Source organism: Trichomycterus rosablanca, chromosome 2, assembly GCF_030014385.1.
Source record: "Trichomycterus rosablanca isolate fTriRos1 chromosome 2, fTriRos1.hap1, whole genome shotgun sequence".
Classification (NCBI taxonomy): Eukaryota; Metazoa; Chordata; class Actinopteri; order Siluriformes; family Trichomycteridae; genus Trichomycterus; species Trichomycterus rosablanca.
Genome location: NC_085989.1, coordinates 1457929 through 1465895, shown reverse-complemented (window position 1 = coordinate 1465895; position 7967 = coordinate 1457929).

The following is a 7967-nucleotide window of genomic DNA, read 5'->3' as shown; positions in this document are numbered from 1 at the left end:
AACTGGATGTTCCACAGTCAGGAGAAATCAATAGGGAATTGGTTATGACCGGTTTGAGAGAATGCGGGGAAAATTTATTATTTAAATTTTCGGGAAGGGGGCGTGGGTTGGAACATGTGTACATCTGAACTGTGGGGTACATGCAGGCGGATCAGAGCGGTTCTCGCTGGCTTGTTTTGTACGGTCGTTGTTCTGCACTGTGGAACAGCGACTCCCCAAAAACACCCAGCACCGGCGCATTCATCCGCAGGCCGAGTTTGTACACTGTATTACATAACAGTGAATAAACCAGTCCAGACGTGCCGAGTGTGAGTGTCGTTATGACACACTGACTCATAATTCACACACACACACACACACACTCACACACACACACACACACACACACACACTACTCTCTCCAGCTGGAACGTTTATTATTCAGCAGATTAAACTGAAAGCCAGATGTGAAGGATCTGAAGGATCTGATGGATTTGTGAAGGATGACCTGGTTCTACAGCCCTGCAGCTCCGTCTGATAAAAACACTTCATTCATTTGCTTGGGCAGCAGAACAGAACAGTTGGCGAAGTGTGCGTGGCACAGCCACATGAGACCTGGGAAGCTGGGTACGATCCCTGCCTTCGAGCACCTTTCAAAAAATGCAGGAGGTTGATTGGCTGCTGCAGAACATCAACAGAACATCATCAGAACAAAAGAACCAGCAGGAACCGCTTAGTTCCACCTCAAGCAAGTTCTACCGAGTGTGTGGTGTTCCTGTCAGTGTTTACACACTATATGTCAAGAGTATTGGGACGCCCCTTTTAATTTTTGAATTCATGTTTTTAACAGATCAATAAATCAATGATAGCGTTGTGTACGGAGAGACGAACCCTGAGAGCACTCTTTTCTCATCTTTGTGCAGACGCCACCAATCAGCCAGCAGAGGTCGTAATTGCACCAGTCATGAGAGAGAGACCCCATCCGGCTTAGTCCCGCCCATATCTAAACAACAGGCCAATCGTTGTTCATGTGGCCACTCAGCCTTAGCCAGCAGGCAGACCTGAGATTCGATACGATGTATTCCAGATCCCAGCTCTGGTTCCAGCGTGTGTTTTTACCGCTGCGCCACCTGAGCAGCAAACTCGTTCTTTTTAATAATGTTTGTTTCTTAAACTGGACGTTCGACAAGCTCACCATCAGGCGTCCGAATACTAAAGACCCCATAATGTAAAAACACACGTCATTCACCCTTTTATATTTTAGGAATCGTGTCCATGCAGCGCTGAGAATATTTTCGCACTGGTGAGGAACTGATCTGATTCCTGCGTCATCGCTCGACACGACAGACGGACCGCGAGAGTCTCGCTGCTGTTCCAAAAATCTTAGGACGTTTTTCATTACGAGCAAAAAACCTTTGCTTACATTTATGGCATTTAGCAGCCACTCATATTCAAACCGACTTACAGCACTGTGACAGTATACAAACTAAGCAACTGAGGGTTGAGGGCCTCGCTCAAGGGCCCAACAGTGGCAACCTGGCAGAGTTGGGGCTTGAACCTGCAACCTTTTGATTACTAGTCCAGTAGCTTAACCACTAAGGTAAAATAAATTACATTCTTAAATTCTATCAAACTTTGTGTCAACAGTTTCTGGAAGGTCCTTTTCATAGCTGTGCCCTTGTGCGTCCATAAAGAGCTTGATGTCCATTGAGATGAACTGGAATGTCAACTGTGAGTCTGGCCTTCTCATCCAACATCACAAAGGTTGGCAAAGTGGGTATAAAAGGATTTGCAAATTTGCCACGTAAACAACCTGTGGGATGGTGCAGCATGTGCAGGGTTCATGAGTTCAAATCCCAGCTTTATTAGTTGCCCGCAAGTTCATGAGTTCGAATCCCAGCTCTGCTGTTGACTGACCAGGCACCTACACGGACATGATTGGCTGTGTCCAGGGGAGGGAGGGATGCAGGGGTTCCTTACCACTGCTGCAGTAGCGGATTCTGCTGGCTGGTCGAGGCGCTGCACAGAGATGAAAAACGGAGAGCAGTGTGTGACTCTCAATACGCCATACGGATCTCTGTGCCAACCTGGACACGTGTCATAAGGGCCGGGTGTTAGGTACGGCCCTCCTCGGTCAGGGTCGGGTCTGCGGCAGTAGATGAGATACAACTGGGGAATCGGATATGACTAGACTGGGAGAAAAGGAGAAAATGCATAAACCCCACCCCGTAAGCACCAGCGCAACATGGCAGTGACGCAAATCCATCCTTCACTTTGCATAGAATTTTACATGGAGTCCCGGCCTCGTCCCAATCACACCGGAACCTGCCGTCACCAAATCACTTACCACGGTAATCCCATTCAAATTAACATCGTTTTGCATCTGAAGACCTGGAGTAACCGACTTCACTGACCTGAATGAGGAGGGCACGTTGGTGCAGCGGGTAGAGTGGGTGCTGCACAGCCTCAGGGACTGGATCGAGGATTAGTGTTTAGTTAAGGTGGTACGACAGGTTATTAAGGTGGAAATAATGTTTTACAAAATGTGTTGTGGGCGGCACGGTGGCTCAGAGCTTGGTGTGGTGGAACTCCAGTGGCCAAACATCTTTGGGATGAACTGGAAAGCTGACCGTGAGCCAGGCCTTCTGGTCCAAAATCCTATGGAAGGCTTTTATAAAAACTGAGGCAGTGCATCACATTTACAATAAAAGGATTTGTGGTGATAAGCAAATGTGCTCATGAGTTCAAATCCCAGCTGGGCGGGGTGGGCGCCTATACGGACACGATAGGCTGTGTTAAGGTGGTGCAACTGGTTATTAAGGTGGAAATAATGTTTTAAAATACGTGTTGCCGGTGGCATGGTGGCTCGGTGGGTAGCACTGCAGTCTCACAGCACGAAGGTCCTGGGTTTGATGCCCAGGTGAAGTGGTCCGGTTTCCTTCCACAGTCCAAAAACATGCTGATGCAGTCAGGTTAATTGGAGACACTGAATTGCCCTGTAGGTGAATGGGTGGGTGTATGCGTCTGTGTGTTTGCCCTGCGATGGACTGGCGCCCTGTCCAGGGTGTTACTGTGTGCCTTGCGCCCATTGAAAAGCTGGGAAAGGCTCCAGCACCCCCACGCGACCCTGACTGGATAAGTGGTTAAGAAAGTGAGTGAGTAAATGAATCCAGATCTCTCGTTTGATGATCTGAATGAATCCAGTGACAAATATACATAAAATAGGAGATCAAAAGAGGGGGCAAAAACTTATTTGGACACCCGACCATCCAAACCCATTACGATGCATTTGTATTGAATCGCTCCACTTTCCTTCTATAGCTATTATACTATCCTGTGTTCTGGGAAGACTTTCTATAAGACTGGAGTGTGCCTGTGGGAATTTGTGGCCTCCCAGTCAATAGAGTCAGTAAGTGGATCAGAATCCACTCCAGTTGTTCAGGATCTACCTTCATCGTGAGGAACTACGTGAGCACGGCACACACCCGTCTCCTTAATGACATGAGAAGATTAAAATAATGAGCGCGCGCTAATTGAGGTGAAGTTAAACGTTTGTGCGCTTGTAAAAGTCGTGCGATTTGTGGCACGTGCGTCTTGGAATTTCAAGAAGCTTGAGATTCCAGAGGTTAAGAAGCCTGAGGTCATCCAGGCTGGAGCGAGATGATGATAACACGGCTGTAACGTAGCAGTGCTTCAGGAAAGCTCCAGTGAGCCAACATCCCTTCTGCAGCTTTACATCACTGATACGTGGTCGCCAGTTTTTACGACCCAGAGGAAGGTGAAGAAAGTCCGTCAGCACGGAGGGATTCACTCTCAGAAGGCACTATGTGGTCAAAAGTATGTGGATACCCATACTGAATTGAATTGAATTTAGTTGATTCTGCCACATCTGTTCTCAACAGATGTATAAAAGTGATAGAGGGTAAATGATATGCTTTTAACATTGCGGCAACAGTTTGGGGAAGGCCCCTCTCTTTTTAAACAAGCTCTATAAAGACATGGTTTGAATAGTCATGTGTCTGGTGAACACTTATCCCAACACCTTCGGTATTAAATAAACTTAGATCACGAGCCAGGCCTCTACTCTTCCAACATCAGTGCCTTCTGACCTCACCAGCACAAATTCCCACAGACACTCTCCAAAGTCTCCAAAGTGGCAGAAGAAGGAGCGAACCAATATAAATACACACGGTTTTGGAACTGGATGTCCGACAGGCTCGTGGTCAGGTGTCCCAATACTTTCGATCATGTAGAGTAGTTCATGTAGAGGGGGGGCAGGTAGTTAAGTAGGTGCATCACAACATTTGGACCTGGTTTGATCCTCATAAGCAGTCATAGTGAAGAAATGGGAAGTTCTTTCCAAGTGTGCACGGGTTTCCACCAGGAAAAAGAAAAAAATATTTAATTAATTATAATATTTGTTTTCTTATTCCCTATTATTAGCACCTCACAATCTCCAAAAAAAGATTCTGGGTTCCATTTGCATCACTGCTAACTGAAATGAAAATAAAATATCAAATGAATTTAAATAAAAAATACAATTCTGTTGCTGGACAATCTAGAAACATCATGGAACAACAGAACACACAATGAGAACGTCGTTCCTCGTCCATTATGTTCTCCATCATCGTCACTCATTCATCCGCTGTACCTGTGCAGGAAAGGGGCAGGTGTGCCCACATCACCTACTGCGGAAACGCTGCACCCAGCACAAACAGGAGGCCGGTCATCGTTTTCAGCCCGTCCCTGCGCCCCGGAGGAAATGGCCGGATGAGCGGGGAAGTTATTAGCAGCTGATGGTACAATCAGAGCATAAATTTAGGACTGGGTGTATGTAAGTGGTGTAACCTAGACGCCGGCCTCTCTGGAGTGTGCCCGCGATGCCCGGGGGACGTGTTACCTGACACCTGGTGCTTTGTTTCGTCGGTGCACCTGAGATGCGAGCGAAAGGTGAGGACAGAAACGTCAGAACAGAACAGAAGCTAAAAAAAGCTTGATGTGTGGACCTGGATTCAGTTCCTTTATCTGGACCTGCAGGGGAACCGAACGCAGTGGAGATGTGACTGTAGAGATGGAGAAGTAGAAGATCTACACCTTCATATGCAAGAGTTACTCTCAAACATGGTCTCCAGGATTCAGGATCACGCTGGGAAACTCAACATGAAGACCGGCAAGAAATCCTTCCTCGGTAAGAACGTCTCATCCAGTCAAATTTCTATTCTTCTGAAAGGTTGCTACAACAGACCAGGATTACTCAACCTTATCTAGGTATAGGCTACCTGGTTACTGTTTCTCAACTCTTATGCTATTAAAAATATATTATGAATTAAAACCATAAAAAAAACTCAATTATTAAAATATAAAAAGAAAAAAGAAAGATAAATGTCTTGCCTCTAACGTCAATAAATACAGTCTGTATCAAACGATGAAAATAATTATTACCATTTTATAATATTCCCCTGCGGTGGTGGTTCGAATCCCAGCCTGGGCTCACAAATACAAAAAGTACATTGCACTCTACAAACCTTGACATTAGGGGGAAACATAAGTTCACCCTTAGTGCTGGTCCCAAGCCCGGATTAAAAGGAGGGTTACATCACAAAGTGTATCTTGGCCAAATTTGACCCTAGGATGTCCAACAAACACATTGCTTGGTGTTGGGCAGTTGTGGTAAGGTGGTGGTTAAGGTGCTGGAGCTGCTGTGGCAACCCATAACGTCATCTTTATATTATATTTCTGTTTTATTCACTACTTTTAAATGGTTATTAGTTTTAGTACCATCATTTATGAGATTAATGTGTGGTCAGTGGTCCAGTAAGGCCCAGTCAAGCCTGTTGCTATGGTTACCTGTCAGGTTTAGGGAAGGCCCTTACATGTTCCAGCACAACCTCTATGCAGTTCTATAAAGACATGAAGAAAATCTCCAAGAAGAAACTCCAGCGTCCTGCACAGAGCCCTGACCCCAGCCACACTCAGCAGCTCTGGAATGAACATGGAACATCTGAAATACGCTCATCTTTTGACTGAATGGGCACAAATTCCTAGATACATACTTCAAAGTCTTGTGAGAAGTCTCAGAGGAGCGGCTGAAAAGATCACACAGAGGTCAAACGCCGTAATGCTGTTTGTTTTTGAAATGGGACGCCCAACAAGCTCATGGTCAGGTGTCCAGATACTTTTGGACATATAGTGTAGCAGTCTGAGAAAACGCATGAATAATAAGCTAAGTCATTAAGTCATTGCAAGTCATTAACTGACCTAACAAAGGCTGGACAACTGGGACCCTGGGATGTCCAACAAACACATTGCATTGTGTTGGGCAGTTGTGGTAAGGTACTGGACTAAGGTACTGGACTAGTAATCAAAAGGTTGATGGTTCATGCAACACCACTGCCAGGTTGCCACTGTTGGGCCCTTGAGCATAATCCTTAACGCTCAATTGCTTAGACTGTATGAACTGTATGAAAATGTAATGGTGTCCAGATACTTTTGGCAACTGTGCCGGCAGGTGCCTATCTACGAAAAGCCCCTGGGACCCTTCCCATGAGGCCCAGCAGCTATGACTATAAAGAGACCCTTATAGAATGCTGTGTTTGAGAGTGCAGTGGTGCTATCGGGTGTGGTAGGGGGTGAGTGACTCATTTTTGCCTACCAAGCGTGGCAGAGGAGAACCCACGTCCTGTTATGTAAACACACACACACACACACACACACACACACTTGTATTGGTTGTGTCCATGGTAACAGTGAGAGTAGCACAGCAGATTGGCTCGTCGGGTGTTACGATGACCAGCTGAGGTAAAGTCTGTGCCACCGGTCTGCCCGGCAAACATGCCAACCAGTGACCGGACGGAACTCCATTTAGCTAAATATAACCGTTAGATGAGGTAACATGCTAGCACTACACCATTTTTGCCCTGATTTTCGCTCGCCGACAGGTCTCCACTAGGTGTGGCAGCTCGGCGTTCACTCAGGGATCAAAACGACCGCTGATCGCTATGTGTGAACTGTTCAACGACTCTAGCATGTTAAATATCTGGACCAGTCAGTGACTCCAGATCATGTAGCGTAAAAGGTGTTGTCATCAGGTTGTAATTGTTATGAGCGCAAAACACTGAGGCATAATATAGTTTCTATCAGAATACATCACCACACACAAGCTTTACAGTATTTGTGACCTTATCATCCACGAAAACCATAATACCAACATTGCATTGCAAAAAAATATTGCAGAACAGAACAGACGATCCCTGCTGGCTTTAACCAGATTCATTTATGTTTCCTACTTGCTTTTACGCTGCACATCAGCACTCAAACAACTTTGATCGCTCGCTTCTTGTTGCCGTTTATTTTTGGACATGATATCACTAAACCTCTCGTCACTTCTCATGTGTGTTTTCATGACAAAACAGAGTTTGGGAGAACAGATAGACTCGTCTGAGATTCCTCCTGGTGATAGATGGTGTAGTGTGTGACCCCCCAACGACTTCAAACACTCCTGATTACAAGAGATCAAGTTGTGTAGTGTGAACTGTACAGCCATCTGACGACTTGAAAGTCGTGCAGTGTGAACTTGGCACAAGGTGCTACTAGTCTGATAGTGCTTTTCCACCAAAAGAACTCTGGTTCTGGTTCTTGAACTGATTCTGTTCAGGTTTCTTTGAACCTTGCTGTTCTATAGAGAACCGAACCGCGTTTCCACCAGTTTTTGGGAACCAAGCGCACGTCATCAACAGTGGGCGTTACATAAAGAAAGTAAAGAGTAACTTTCTATAGTAAGATATTGGAGTGTGTAGATTAACTGTGGGGATTTGTGCTGTTGTTACAGATATTCTCTTACTGGTTATAAGAGCTCTGTACTGGTTATAAGTACTCTGTACTGGTTATAAGGGGTCTGTACTGGTTATAAGCGCTCTGTACTGGTTATAAGCGCTCTGTATTGGTTATAAGTGCTCTGTACTGGTTATAAGCACTCTGTACTGGTTATA